This window comes from Ovis canadensis, chromosome 1, assembly GCF_042477335.2.
Source record: "Ovis canadensis isolate MfBH-ARS-UI-01 breed Bighorn chromosome 1, ARS-UI_OviCan_v2, whole genome shotgun sequence".
NCBI lineage: Eukaryota > Metazoa > Chordata > Mammalia > Artiodactyla > Bovidae > Ovis > Ovis canadensis.
In genome coordinates, this window is record NC_091245.1 from 75,662,994 (window position 1) to 75,679,433 (window position 16,440).

The following is a 16,440-nucleotide window of genomic DNA, read 5'->3' on the forward strand; positions in this document are numbered from 1 at the left end:
CAAAAAAATTAGAGATACCAAGGGAACATTTCATGCAAAGATGAGCACAATAAAGGACAGAAATGGTATGGATGTAACAGAAGCAGAAGATACTAAGTAGAGGTGGCAAAATTACACAGAAGAATTATATTAAAAAAAAAAAATCTTCATGACCCAGATAACCATGGTGATGTGATCACTCACCTAGAACCAGACATCCTGGAGTCTGAAGTCAAGTGGGTCTTAGGAAGCATCCCTATGAACAAAGCTAGTGGAGGTGATGGAATTCCAGTTGAGCTATTTCAAATCATAAAACATGATACTGCTAAGGTGCTACACTCAATCTGCCAGCAAATTTGGAAAACTCAGCAATAGCTACAGGACAGGAAAAGGTCAGTTTTCATTCCAATCCGAAAGAAAGGCAATGCCAAATAATGTTCAAACTACCACACAATTGCAGTCATCTTACATGCTAGCAAAGTAATGCTCAAAATTCTCCAAGCCAGACTTCAGCAATACATGAAACAAGAACTTCCAGATGTTCAAGCTAGATTTAGAAAATGCAGAAGAACCAGAGATCAAATTGCCAACATCCACTGGATCATCGAAAGAGCAAGAGAGTTCCAGAAAAACATCTATTTCTGCTTTATTGACAATGCCAAACCCTTTTACTGTGTGGATAGCAATAAACTGTGGAAAATTCTGAAAGAGATGGGAATACCAGATCACTTGAACTGCTTCCTAAGAAATGTGCATGCAGGTCAAGAAGCAACAGTTAGAACCAGACATGGAACAACAGGCTGGCTCCAAATTAGGAAAGGAATACATTGAAGCTATATATTGTCACCCTGCTTATTTAACTCTCATGCAGAGTATATCATGAGAAATGCCAGGACAGATGAAGCACAAGCTGGAATCAAGTCTGTCAGGAGAAATATCAATAACCTCAGATATGCAGATGACACCACTGTATGGAAGAAAGCGAAAAGGAACTGAAGAGCCCCTTGATGAAACTGAAAGAGGACAGTCAAAAAGCTGACTTAAAACTCAAAATTCAGTGCTCACGTTGGGAGCACATACACTAAAACTGGAACAATTCAGAGATTAGCATGGCCCCTGAACAAGGATGACATGCAAATTCGTGAAGCGGTCCATATATTTTGGACACCTTATCTTTGACAAAGGAGGCGAGAATATACAATGGAGAAAAGGCAATCTCTTTAACAAGTGGTGCTGGGAAAACTGGTCAACCACTTGTAAAAGAATGAAACTAAAACACTTTCTAACACCATACACAAAAATAAACTTAAAATAGAATAAAGATCTAAATGTAAGATCAGAAACCATAAAACTCCTAGAGGAAAACATAGGTAAAACACTCTCTGACATAAATCACAGGAGGATCCTCTATCACCTCCCACAGTAATGGAAATAAAAGCAGAAATAAACAAATGAGACCTAATTAAACTTAAAAGCTTTTGCATAATGAAGGAAACTATAAGCAGGGTAAAAGACAGCCTTCTGAATGGGAGAAAATAATAGCAAAGAAAGCAACTGACAAAGAATTAATCTCAAAAATATACAAGTAGCTCATGCAGTTCAATTCCAGAAAAATAAATGACCCAATCAAAAAAATGGGCCAAAGAACTAAATAGATAAGTTCTCCAAAGAAGACACACAGATGGCTAACAAACACATGAAAAGAAGTTCAACATCACTCATTATCAGAGAAATGCAAATCAAAACCACAATGAGGTACCATTTCACACCAGTCAGAATGGCTGCTATCCAAAAGTCTACCAGCAATAAATGCTGGAAAGGGTGTGGAGAAAAGGGAAACCTCTTACACTGCTGGTGGAAATGCAAACTAATACAGCCACTATGGAGAACAGTGTGGAGATTCCTTTAAAATCTGGAAATATAACTGCCATATGGCCCCACCAATCCCACTGCTGGGAATACACACCAAGGAAACCAGAATTGAAAGAGACACGTGTACCCCAATGTTTATCACAGCACTGTTTACAATAGCTAGGACATAGAACCAATGTAGATATCCATTGGCAGATGAATGGATAAGAAATCTGTGGTACATATACACAATGGAGTATTACTCAGCTATTAAAAAGAATGCCCTTGAATCAGTTCTAATGAGATGGATAAAACTGGAGCCTATTATACAGAATGAAGTAAGTCAGAAAGAAAAAAACCAATATAGTATATTAATGCATATATATGGAATTTAGAAAGATGGTAACAATGACCTTATATGTGAGACAGCAAAAGAGACACAGATATAAAGAACAGACTTTTGGACTCTGTGGGAGAAGGCAAGGTGGGATGATTTGAGGGAATAGCATTGATATTTGTATATTACCATATGTGAAATAGGTCACCCATCCAGGTTTGATGCATGAGACAGGTGCTCAGGGCTGGTGCACTGGGATGATGCTGAGGGATGAGAAAGGGAGGGATGAGGGAGGGGGATTAGGGATAGGGGACACATGTACACCCATGGCTGATTCATGTCAATGTATGGCACAAACCACTAAAATATTGTCAACTAATTAGCCTCCAATTAAAATAAGTTAATTAACTGAATCATGGCAATACTGCCATCACTTCATGGCAAATAGAAGGGGAAAAAATGGAAACAGGGAGAGACTTTATTTTCCTGGGTTCCAAAATCACTGCAGATGGTGACAGCAGCCATGAAATTAAAAGACGCTTGTTTCTTGGAAGAAAAGCTGTGCCAAATCTAGACAGCATATTAAAAAGCAGAGACATTACTTTGCCAACAAAGTCCGGCTAGTCATGTATGGATGTGAGAGTTGGACCATAAAGAAAGCTGAGCACCAAAGAACTGATGCTTTTGAAGTATGGTGTTGGAGAAGACTCTTGAGAGTCCCTTGGACTGCAAGGAGATCCAACACGTCCATTCTAAAGGAAATCAGTCCTGAATATTCTTTGAAGGACTGATGCTGAAGCTGATACTCCAATGGAAAAGACCCTGATGCTGGGAAAGACTGAAAGCAGGAGAAGGGGATGACAGAGGATGAGATGGTTGGATGGCATCACCCACTTGATGGACATGAGTTTGAGCAAGTTTTGTGAGTTGGTGATGGACAGGGAGGCCTAGTTTGTTGCAGTCCATGGGGTTACAAAGAGTCAGAAATGACTGAGTGACTGAGCTAACGATTTTAATGAAGACTGTGATAACACTGCCAGTGCTGTCATACTTTGTCACAAGCACCATTAAATTTAAGAAATTTAAATAAAGAATTTGAATGAAAGTAATAGAACTTAATGTTTGTGGTCTATGGCATCTTAACACATTATTGTTCTTGTTTTTTTCATTCATTTTCTTCCTTCCCTTTTTTTTAGTCAACAAATATCTATAGAGCACTTGTTATTTGTTGAGGATTTCCAGTTTGCTGGGTCCGGGAGTAAGCATGATAAGTAAGACTTGGGTTCTGCCCTCAGAAAGGTCACAGTGGAGATTCAGGCAAATGAGCACACATTATCAGATGAGGAGAAGGTATGATAATGGAGAGGTGAGGGATGTATATAGTTGCCTCACTGTTCACTCCTCTAGCTTCAGTTCCCAGTAGAATACTAAGGACACAATGAACAGATTTGTTTCTCTAGGATAGGTGTGTGTCTGTGTGTCTGTGTGTACTGAATAGTCAAAGCTATGATTTTTCCAGTAGTCATGTATGTATATGCAAGTTGGACCATAGAGAAGGCTGAGTGCAGAAGAATTGATGCTGTCAAACTGTGGTGCTGGAGAAGACTCTTGGGAGTCCCTTGGACAGCAAGGAGATCAAACCAGTCAATCCTAAAGTAAATCAACCCTGAATATTCATTTGAAGGACCAATGCTAAAGCTGAAACTCCTATACACTGGCCACCTAATGAGAAGAGCATTGGAAAAGACCCTGGTGCTTGGAAACATTGATGGCAGGAGGAGAAGGGGGTGACAGACGATGAGATGGTTGGATGGCATCATCAACTCACTGGACATGAGTTCGAGCAAACTCCAGAGAAAGTGAAGGACAGGAAAGCATGGTGTGCTGTGGTCCATGGCACCACAAATAGTCGGACACAACTTAGCAACTAAACAACAAATACGCCAAGTAATACAGGGCTTATATAAAATAAAAGAAAGGAAAGTATTTGCTACTTAGTATCTGGGCTTCCCCAGGAAGATAACAAGAGTGACCATCAACATTCTAGGAACCAGCAAACTAAGATGGACTTGAATGGATGAATTTAACTCAGATGACCATTATATCTACTACTGTGGGCAGGAATCCCTTAGAAGAAATGGAGTAGCCATCATAGTCAACAAGAGTCTGAAATGCAGTACTTGGATGCAATCTCAAAAACGACAGAATGATCTCTGTTCATTTCCAAGGCAAACCATTCAATATTATGGTAATTCAAGTTTATGCCTCGACCAGTAACACTGAAGAAGCTGAAGTTGAACAGTTCTATGAAGACCTACAAGACCTTCTAGAACTAACACCCAAAAAAAGATGTCCTTTTTGTTATATGGGACTGAAACGCTAAAGTAGGAAGTCAAGAAACACCTGGCGTAAAGGGAAATTTGGACTTAGAGTAGAGAATGAAGCAGGAAAAGGCTCATAGAGTTCTGCCGAGAGATCGCACTGGTCATAGCAAACACCCTCTTCCAACAACACAAGAGAAGACACATGGACATCACCAGATGGTCGACACCGAAATCAGAGTGATTATATTTTTTGCAGCCAAAGATGGAGAAGCTCTATACAGTCAGCAAACCAAGACCGGGAGCTGACAGCAGTTCGGATCATGAAATCCTTATTGCCAAATTCAGACTTAAACTGAAGAAAGTGGAGAAAACCACTAGACCATTCAGATATGACCTAAATCAAATCCCTTATGATTATACAGTGGAAGTAGAAATAGATTTAAGGGAATAAATCTGATAGACACAGTGTCTGATGAACTATGCATGGAGGTTCGTGACATTGTACAGGAGACAGAAATCAAGACCATCCCCAAGAAAAACAGATGCAAAAAAGCAAAATGGCTGTCTAAGAAGGCCTTACAAAGAGCTGTGAAAAGAAGAGAAGCGAAAAGCAAAGGAGAAAAGGAAAGATATAAGCATCTGAATGCAGAGTTCCAAAGAATAGCAAGGAGAGTTAAAAAAGCCTTCCTCAGCAATCAGTGCAAAGAAATAGAGGAGAACAACAGAATGGGAAAGACTAGAGATCTCTTCAAGAAATTAGAGATACCAAGGGAATATTTCATGCAAAGATGGGCTCGATAAAGAACAGAAATGGTATGGACCTAACAGAAGCAGAAGATATTAAGAAGAGGTGGCAAGAATACACAGAAGAACTGTACAAAAAAGATCTTCATGACCCAGATAATCATTATGGTGTGATCACTCACCTAGAGCCAGACATCCTGGAATGTGAAGTATAAGTGGGCAATAGGAAACATCACTATGAACAAAGCTAGTGGAGGTGATGGAATTCCAGTTGAGCTGTTTCAAATCCTGAAAGATGATGCTGTGAAAGTGCTGCACTCAATATATAATCAAATTTGGAAAACTCAGGTGGCCACAGGACTGGAAAAGGTCAGTTTTCATTCAGATCCCAAAGAAAGGCAATGCCAAAGAATGTTCAAACTACTGCACAATTGCACTCATCTCACATGCTAGTAAAGTAATGCTTAAAATTTTCCAAGCCAGACTTCAGAAATATGCAATCCCTGAACTTCCAGATGTTCAAGCTGGTTTCAGAAAAGGCAGAGGAACCAGAGATCAAGTTGCCAACATCCGCTGGATCACTGAAAAAGCAAGAGAGTTCCAGAAAAACATCTATTTCTGCTTTATTGACTATGCCAAAGCCTTTGATTGTGTGGATCACAATAATCTGTGGAAAATTCTGAAAGAGATGGGAATACCAGACCACCTGACCTGCCTCTTGAGAAACCTGTATGCAGGCCAGGAAGCAACAGTTAGAACTGGACACGAAACAACAGACTGGCTCCAAATAGGAAAAGGAGTACTTCAAGGCTGTATATTGTCACCCTGATTATTTAACTTATACGCAGAATACATCAAAAGAAACGCTGGGCTGGAGGAAGCATAAGCTGGAATCTAGATTGCCAGGAGCAATATCAATAACCTCAGATATGCAGACGTCATTGCCCTTATGGCAGAAAGTGAAGAAGAACTAAAGAGCTTCTTCATGAAAGTGAAATAGGGGAGTGAAAATGTTGGCTCAACATTCAGAAAGCTAAAGTCATGGCATCCGGTCCACCACTTCATGGCAGATAGATGGGGAAACAGTGCAAACAGTGTCAGACTTCATTTTCCTGGGCTCCAAAATCACTGCAGATGGTGACTGCAGCAATGAAATTAAAAGATGCTTACTCCTTGGAAAGAAAGTTATGACCAACCTAGACAGTATATTAAAAAACAGAGACATTACTTTGCCAACAAAGGCTTGACTAGTCAAGACTACGGTTTTGCCAGTGGTCATGTATGGATGTGAGTGTTGGAGTATAAAGGAAGCTGAGGAATCACTTTCTTCACACCATCGCCAAAGAACTGATGCTTTGAACTGTTGGAGAAGACTCTTGAGAGTCCCTTGGACTGCAAGGAGATCCAACCAGTCTATTCTGAAGGAAATAAGTTCTGGGTGTTCATTGGAAGGACTGATGTTGAAGCTGAAAGTCCAATACTTTGGCTACCTGATGCAAAGAGCTGACTCATTGTAAAAGACCCTAAGGCTGGGAAATATTGAGGGCAAGGGGAGAAGGGGATTACAGAACATGAGATGGCTGGATGGCATCATCAACTCAATGGACGTAGGTTTGGGTAAACTCCAGCAGTTGCTGATGGACAGGGAGGCCTGGTGTGCTGCGCTTCATGGGGTCGCAAAGAGTCAGAAACAACTGAGCGACTGAACTAAACTGATCTGGGCTTCCACAGTGCTCACTGGTAAAGAACCTGTCTGCAGCGCAGGAGATGGGGGCAGGTAATAGCAAGGAGATCCAACCAGTCCATTCTAAAGGAGATCAGCCCTGGGTGTTCTTTGGAAGGAATGATGCTGAAGCTGTAACTCCAATACTTTGGCCACCTCATGCGAAGAGTTGACTCATTGGAAAAGACTCTGATGCTGGGAGGGATTGGGGGCAGGAGGAGAAGGGGACGACAGAGGATGAGGTGGCTGGATGGCACCACTGACTCAATGGACATGAGTCTGAGTGAACTTTGGGAGTTGGTGATGGACAGGGAGGCCTGGTGTGCTGCAATTCATGGGGTCGCAAAGAGTCGGACATGACTGAGCGACTGAACTGAACTGAATGAGTATTTGATCCCTGTGTCAGGAAGATCCCTTGGAGTAGCACAATGGCAACCCACTCCAGTATTCTTGCCTGGAAGATCTCAAATCCCTGTGGTGACAATAGTCAGACACAACTAGGCAACTAAATAAAAACAACAAATGAAAGTAGCATAGAGCCCTCTGTCCAATTACTTTTAGGTTCATCTCAATCACAAACAGATCACCTCTTTCATCTGATCTCTCTTCTTTTAACCACATACCAGCCAGTAGGTAGTCATCACAAAACAATACAATACCATAAAAGATAATATACTTTGAAGGATTTTGGACTTAAATCTGGACTCTATCACTCACTAGCTTTGTGATCTTAGAAGAATTATTTAAATAGTCTGTGCCCTCCGCTTCCTCATCCAACTTGCTAATTATAAGCTAGACACTATACCATTATAGGGAGGACTGCTTAAATTAATATATGTAAAATATTTAGGGCCTACCACTCAATAAAGGCTCAGTGATACAAATCACTGTTGTAAATCATTACTGTCTAGGGACAATAGAGAATGCAATGGAATAAATGAGTACTTCTTTTCCACAGCTACTGAAAAGCACAGTGTTATGATGTAACTGTAAGATATAACTGTAAAGTAATGTCTACTACACAGGTTACTGCAAAAACAAAATAAGACTATTAAGAAGAGGACCAGCAACAATGTCATGTTCGTAAAAGTTACCTGATAAATGATAACTTAAGAACGTTTTTAAAAGTATGAATATCTTCCCAACCAATTCAAGAAGATTCTGTGGAATACAGAAGTGAACTGATATCACTCTGAATAGAAACAGAATGTGTAACCATGAGATTATATGAAATCAAATATGTAAGATGTAATTGTTATGCATATCCACAAGTCTGATCATGAAAACAGCAGTCACATAACAAAGCCAAACCTAAACTGATCTCTACAGATATGCTAGTAGCATGATGGGACAAACTCAGCCATGATTTGGCAGTCCGTACCTCATTTGTCCAAACGATCTCTTCTTTAGTTCATTATAAATACTTTTAGTGAGACAGTTAGTAACCAATTCTCTATTTGTGTAGTGAGTGTAGACAAATTTATATGTTTACAAAGAAAAAAGGCTTTGGAACCTAGGGTGGTTAGACTGGGAAGGGAGGCAAATGAATCTTGCTTTTTCAAAGGAAGCACCCCTGATAGAGGTATAACTTTTTGCTTCTATTATTTCCTACATCTACAACGGATACTTTTTCAATACATGAATGCATTTCATATGATGGGATATCTGAATTTTCTACTTTAAGTAAACAGAAAACTCATTTTAAATATTTTAATAGAATAATTTTTCTTATGTACTACCTTTTTATTAAAGCTGTGAAATGTCCCACCTGCTCCTTTCTTGATATTTTTTAAGGTAAATTTTTCAGAACAATCTCATGGAGAGGAAATTGCTTCACAAGCCAAGAAGATATGACTCTGTTCTTTCAGAATATTGAGAGTATAAATCCTTTTTATTGAAGAGGTGTTGTTAAAGTTCTATATGTAAGATGACAGTACAGTATTGATTTTGGCCACACTGATACAAAAGCAGTATCTTTGGGTAAACATGCCATATTCTTCCTATTTTTCTGCCTTTGCTACTACGTTCCCTTCAATATAAAATGCAGGACTCCTCATTCATGTTCCTCTTCTGGCAAATTCTTGGGCATTCTTCAGGATGGAGCTTAGGTATCTCTCCTCTTGAGAAGCCTCCCTCAACTACCTCATTTTCCCCTGTTAAAGGTAATTCATTTACTTCATATACCCACATTTTCATCTTTTACTAGATTTTTTCAACTTCATCCCCAAACAGCTGATATGTCTCAGAAGCCAAATTTTATTCATTCAAAAAACACTGAGCATCTGTAAGTCATGAGAAACTGATGGCTAGAGAAACAGACATAGATACTTCCTTAGGGTTAAACACAGATACCCACATCTTAGGGTTAAACAAACATTTCACTCTAAAGATGAAGCATAGAGCAATGGGATCGGGGGATCAGGGAATTCTTCCTGCCATCACAGGGATGAGTAGGAGTTACCCCCAAGCAAGGAGAAGAAGGGAGGAGGCAAAGGAAACAGATGTACAAATGCTAGGAGATGGCAGGAGGCGCAGAGGTTGAAGGCTTTGAAGGACGCTGGTGCCTGGAGCAGGAACTGATGGGGAGGGTGGCTGACAAGGACTGAGAGACTACAGATTTAGCCTGGGACTTCCAGCAGCTAGCCATACCAGGTGCTCAAAAATGTTTGCTGAATAAATACATGAATAATAATAACAATAAATACTATGCACTTGCTTGCTTTCTGAGGGTTTATGTCATTTGTATCTTGGGAAAATTAAAAATTTTACAAGGTAATTTACTTCACATTACTATAAACAGGAATATTTTTGCCTTGTTAAGACCTTCCCCTTTTCGTATATTTAAAAGTAATTTAGAGAACTATAATTCAGATTTAAATACAGTATATTAAGTATTTATGATGCAGCTAACTTGAAAAACACACATCTTAACGTACATCTGCTTCCAGAGGAAATATTTATAATATTTACCAAGTTTCTCTGTGGATTCCAAGAAGACGTAAATTGTACAATCTCTTTAGGAGAAAAATGATCCTCATTTTCCACATAGCCTTACCAAATGAATGCCCCAAAAGACAGCCTGGCACTAACCATTTCTTTTGTCTGCACTACTGAATTCCCAAGAAAAAGGAACACCTCCCCCTGATTGATGAAATCATTATAGACATTTCCCATCACACAATGATTCAGTCATGAGGCAAAGACACCTAAAAATAAACTCGCAGAGAAGACAAATTCAAGAATTAAGAAGGAATTTCAATGTTCCTCTGCACTGAAAGAGCACTGGACAAAGAGGCCTTTCCAGTTCCTATCATGTTAGGAACAAATTATGCAATCCCTATCCCATCATTTAAGCGGATTGGGTCTCTGTTTTCTTATGTTAAAGGCAAGGTTATGTGATCGAGCGGTCTCTAAAGTGCTTTCTAACATAAAAGGGCCATGGGCCAGTGTCCTCCTCACACGTTTCTCAAATATTATGAGATTATCAAAGGAAACTTCTTAAGAAAAATTATAAATGCCACATTCAGTTTCAGGAGTTGATAAAGAATCACCAAAATTTTAAACAATAAAGATTTTTTTTTTAATGAGAAAAGTGAATCTTTCAATAAATGAAACAGAGTCTGAACCCAATAGTGAGACCTCTCCTAAAATTTCATTAGTAACATGGAAGCCCTTATTTTAATGTGAAGAACCTGAAAGAAATCAAACTCACAGTAATAAAAATGGTAAAATATTTGACAACCTTCATGTGGTCCAAGATGTCCAGCTACATTAAGTGATGAGGATATAGAATGTTTCCAATTCCTTCACACTGTATTTCTTGGCAATCTGACTTAATTTTGAACTAAAAAGTCATTAAGAAAGCTATTTAACTCCAATTTTAAATGTTACAAACTGACCTCCTCTACCTACGCCTCAGCCAGAAATTCCCATTTACTTCTATCCTTATCATGCCATTTTAGAATCCTGCACAGAAAACAGCAAGCTCCTTTTTGAAAGTGTACTGGAATAAAACAGGGGCCAGAAAAGATGGCCTATATCCTGTCACTGTTACTTGAAGGCTGTGGGTTTGGGTAACCCACCTAATCCATCTATGTCTACCTTTCTTTCATCCAGAAAATGAGTTAATATTTACCTTAGAATCGTGAGAATTGAATAATGTCTATGAAGAGCTGAAGCCCAAATATCTATTCAAAACAGGCCTATGCATTCATCTACACATTCTGCTTGCTGGTGTTCCTACTCACGCCAGCACCTCCTTACCTGGTGCGTGCCTCTTGGGGATTAAGTATTTTGGCTTGTATTTTGTTTATTGCTACCCAAGCTATAAGCCAGAATTACTGAATCATACAGATATTCACTTTTTGCTAAGTTAGTATTCAGAAATATCTCACTAACTTTCCTAAGGCCCTAGAACTCCAAAGATCTACTGACTACTCTTTAGGTCAGATTTTATATTTCTCTCATCCTGTATCTCTCTGCCTCTAGAATCTAGATCCCTTCTCCATCAGTATCCCTATCTTCATTCTTTCGTTCAAATACCCAGCATAGAACCTTACTATTACTTACTGTCCAGAGTATAATTTTATTTTCAATATGACTGGATATCTCAAATCATACTATTATATTTCAGTCATACTATTTTCCAACAAGAGTCAAATGAAGTGCAGACTCTTGAAAACAATAATAGAAATAATACTATCTTAAAAGTCAAAAAGATCTGGGTTCAAATCCTGCCTCTTCCATTTACTAATGTGACAAGTCACAACTGTTGTGAACCTCACCTCCAGAATCTATACAAGTGGATTTATAATGTTATTAGGAGGACCAGAAGAGATTAAATATTTACAGAGTCTACCTAAGTATTTGTAAAGTAGTAACTGCTTAACAAATGTTACTTCCCCATCTCCTTTAATACCTAACAACAACAGCATTCTCTAACATTCTTTATTAACCAATAAAGAGAAGATCAGTGTCCTCATGGTGACTATCTTTCTCTGTTTTTTATTTGGTTAAACTTATATACACAGCTGTCTCCCCCTGTGAGCCTGTAAAACTTTCCGATTAGTGCCCACCTTTATTCCTCTCTGCATCCTTCTAATACCTAGCACAGTGCCCAGCAAGTAGCAGAGGCTTAATATTAAACATTAGATACATAAATTAATGTCATTACCATCTCATTTATCTCCCACTCATGACCCAATGTGCACTCGCATGCAACCAATGATTTCTAAAACTTCACAGTATCAACTTCTTAAGGGTAATGTTCCGTAGGCTACCTCTCACACATGGTATGAGCTCCAACTTGTTAATCTGACTTAAGTAATCTTGCCAATAAATTAAAAGTATTTTTCACAGCAGTGACCTGCCATGCTAAGTTGCTTCAATCATGTCCAACTCTTTGCAACCAGATGGACTGCAGACCACCAGACTCCTCTCTCCATGGAATTCTCCAGGCAAGAATACTGGAGTGGGTTGCCATGCCCTCCTCCAGGGGATCTTCCCAACCAAGGAATCGGACCTGCATCTCTTATGTCTCCCGCATTGGCAGGCATGTTCTTTACCACTAGCACTACCTAGGAAGCCATTTCTCAGTAGTAGAGTGCATCATTAAAATAATGCATTTTTTAAATTAGTATAATTTATTAACTTGATTATTTTGATTTATGCCAGAGAACTTGAAATGAGGTTTTAAAATGTATATAGATATTAAGATTCTCAATATTCATTCAAACATTTATTATGAATCTTCTCTCTGAAAGTCAAGCTTTATACCACCTAATTAGCATGCACTTATTGTGTGTGAAAACATCCTCAAGTATTTTTTTTCCAATCAGTTCATAATTGCTTGTACTAATAGCTACTACATATTTTATTAATTTAGAATTGACATAATCTATCATTAAATTTAAAAAATAAGAGAACATTACTGACAATCTGTTGAGGTAAGAAGGAAAGCATGAGAAAGAAGGGAAAAAAGGAGAATAGGAAACTGAAAGAAAGAGGTGACAGTATTGAGAAAAAAGGGGATAAAAGAACAGAATAAAAAGGGAAAAATTGACGGGAGTGAAAAAGGTAACAATGAAATGAGGAGGAGGAGTACAGAAATGAAAATGTGAAAAACAAGAAAACAGAACAAAGAGCATAGAAAGGGAAAACTTCTTAGATGCATAAGATATTTATTCTATCCATATGTATAAAATTCTAGCATTATGAAATTAGACAAGAGTATAAGATAAAATGACTCAGCTGTCTCAAAATGTCTTTTAACTATTTAGCACATTTCCAGCCCAGAAATTGTTGTGCAATTCCAAAACACTTAAATATGAGATCTGGATTTAGATCACAGTCATCTGTTTTGGTTTAGCACAAAGGTGGCATTACATATACATTACATGTTCACATTAATAAAGCGCATACTTTCTACCACTTGTCACATAGCTTCAAGAAAATAATAAACTTAATTTTATGTCTTTATACAAAATTATTTATCAATTTGTATTTTCATATATTAGGATAAAAGAAATAAACCAGTTTCTATTCATAATTAACCTACACTTTATAATAATTATAAAACTCTACCAATAAGATTGGTTTCCCTAAGAATAAATATTTATAGTACTTTATTGTCACCTACAATGCTGACTTCTGAGTAGCTTCCCATATTTTGTGTATATGATTTATTTTATAATTCTCTCCTTCTTGAAAATGAAATTAATTCTAATTCATGTTGCAGCTCTCATGCTTTGCACAATGCCCAACAATTTATATACATTCAACAAGTGTTTGTTGAATTAATTAATTAATATACCAATGAAATGGGCTTACATATACTTTAATTCCTGTGTCAACTAATCTTTTCATGTTTGACACAATATATCTAATCACTTCCTTCATTCTCAGTACTCAGTTCAGTCGCTCAGTCATGTCCAACTCTTTGTGACCCCATGAATTGCAGTATGCCAGGCCTCCCAGAGTTCACTCAGACTCACGTCCATCGAGTCAGTGATACCATCCAGTCATCTCAACCTCTGTCATCCCCTTTTCCTCCTGCCCTCAATCCCTCCCAGCATCAGAGTCTTTTCCAATGAGTCAACTCTTTGCATGAGGTGGCCAAAGTACTGGAATTTCAGCTTTAGCATCAGTCCTTCCAAGGAACGCCCAGGGCTGATCTCCATTAGAATGGACTGGTTGGATCTCTTTGCAGTCCAAGGGACTCTCAAGAGTCTTCTCCTACACCACAGTTCAAAAGCATCAATTCTTCGGTGCTCAGCTTTCTTCACAGTCCAACTCTCACATTCATACATGACCACAGGAAAAACCATAGGCCTGACTAGACAGACCTTTGTTGGCAAAGTAACGTCTCTGCTTTTCAATATGCTATCTAAACTATCTATTATACCAAGCTAATCTTTTTTATTTTTTAATATTATTGACTTTTTTATGCCATGCAGCATGCAGGATATTATATCCCTAACCAGCAATCAAACCTGTGGCCCCTGCGATGGAAGCATGGAGTCCTAATACTGGACCATCAGGAATTCCTTAATCTTCTTTAAATATTTACTTCATGATGATATTCTCCTGCCTCAAAAGATTAAAAAGTCTCATCCCTTCTGAGGCTTAAAAGTTTAAATGCCTTGAGCTTTCTATCATTCAATGATAGATTTAAATGTTAGCTTTCACTCTCATGAGATTCTTAGCTTTTTGTTTCAAGTATGTAACACTACCATAAACTTTTTGAGGGAGATCTTTATAGAGTTTGAGGGAAGGAAATGTTTTTGCAGTTTATGCTTCAAATTGAATATTTAACATGTGTCAGCAAAATGTCTGCAGAATTTTTTGTTTTTTTTTTTTTTTTTACATTTTATGGGCCATGGCTATAGACAGGCTATTAGACCATCTCAAGATCACTGTACTCAACAGTCATTACACGATTAGGAAGGACATCTGAGAAATTCAGGTGCAAGCTCAGAGGACACAGAATCAGCTGTGGAAGACAAGCACCTGTGGCAGGTAATACCACATAACCACTCAAGAACTTTCAAGTTCCATCTCCAGTCAACAGCTCACACCTCTCAGACAGGCTTAGAATACAAGCAGGGGCGTAGCTGGTAGCCTTACTCTTAAGGAGATAGTAACAACTGGTGAAAAAGATGGCAGATCAATCAAACCTACTACAAATCTACAGGACCCTCCACCCAAACCATAGTCTAGGAAGCAATAACATATGCATATTGTTCTAAACCAATGAGCTGGGGGTGGCTTTTTATGTGACAATAGCTAATTGACATGAAAACCGTACCTAGAAGTTCAGTAATCATTATAACAGAAACCTAAAATATATGGTACTCGATCTACAATGAGGTGGTAGTCAGAGGCTGAAAGTTCTTACAAAAGATAGACAAATGCAAGAGAATTATTACTAAAAATTGAAAAAGTGCTGAAACTATCATGGATGCTGGGGAAAAAATGGCGATGTGTTTTGTAGCAATAAATGTAAAACTTTGGCCTATAGTAAATTTAAAGTGAGATAATAAATACCTAATGAATTTATGGACCTTGGCAAGATGACTTTTCAGATGATATAGTCACAATGTCCATTGGTCTTACTACATATGATAAGGCACGTTAATAAAGATAGAATCAAGAAAGTACTTGTCCATTTGCAAGTCATATTAGAGCAAATATAGAGACACCTAGGGTAACTACATTGGAAAATAAAATTGTTTCTCATCTCTAGCCTTTCCAGCTGGCAAAAGATTTGCAAAGTGAAATGATGCCCAAGGACTACAATCAAGTCAAGGCTGTGATTGCAAGGTCCTTTCTTAAGAACTAAAAAAATTATGTGGAGTCTAGTGGGGAGAGAAGCAATGAGGACAGGGGCTTCTAGAAATATTTAAGTTGTGGTCTCACAGATGCCAAATCAGAAAAAAAAAACAAAACTGGAAAATAAAGTGTATAAAGAGAAGCATTTCTGGAAAACAACTGTGGTTTGGGTTTTGTAGTGGACAGTAAACTATACCAGACACAGAGAAAGCCCACAAAAGTTTATAGTAAGTTTCATAGGTAAAAGAGCCACCAGCCAGTAATAAAAGAGATTTAAATTGTTCAAACTGCAAAACACCTCTGGGGCTCCAACTTTCTATGAGCAGGAATAAGTCTAAGAAAACTTCAAAGTGTGGCTTCAAAAGTAGCCAAGAAAAGCAACAGATTAGGAAGGACATTACCACAGGCAGATCAAAAACCACAGAGCAGGCCATGGGGAGCAATGACCTGGAAAGTTACTGTCAGAGGAAAAGTCAGGACCTAATCAAGGAACATTTCCTCTGTTTTTGGAGTTGGGGGACAAGATAATATTTTTCCAGCATGGTTTCAGAATTACTATGGACCAGTGACTGCTTGGTACCTTTCATTTTCCCCCTTTTTTGAACTACATTCGAGGAAACACATCAGAAATTTATGCAGTTTACAAGACCCTG

General features: G+C 38.3%; 1 protein-coding gene and 1 non-coding gene across 3 annotated transcripts in view; one reads left to right on the plus strand and one right to left on the minus strand.

The window, feature by feature from the left end:
- The window catches only part of DPYD (dihydropyrimidine dehydrogenase), a 931,708-nt gene that overhangs the window by 733,591 nt on the left and 181,677 nt on the right, over positions 1–16,440 (minus strand). The window lies entirely within an intron of this gene.
- Positions 1,037–1,140, plus strand: LOC138431462 (U6 spliceosomal RNA). Its single transcript, XR_011253701.1, has one exon. It is a non-coding gene; the product is annotated as a U6 spliceosomal RNA (small nuclear RNA).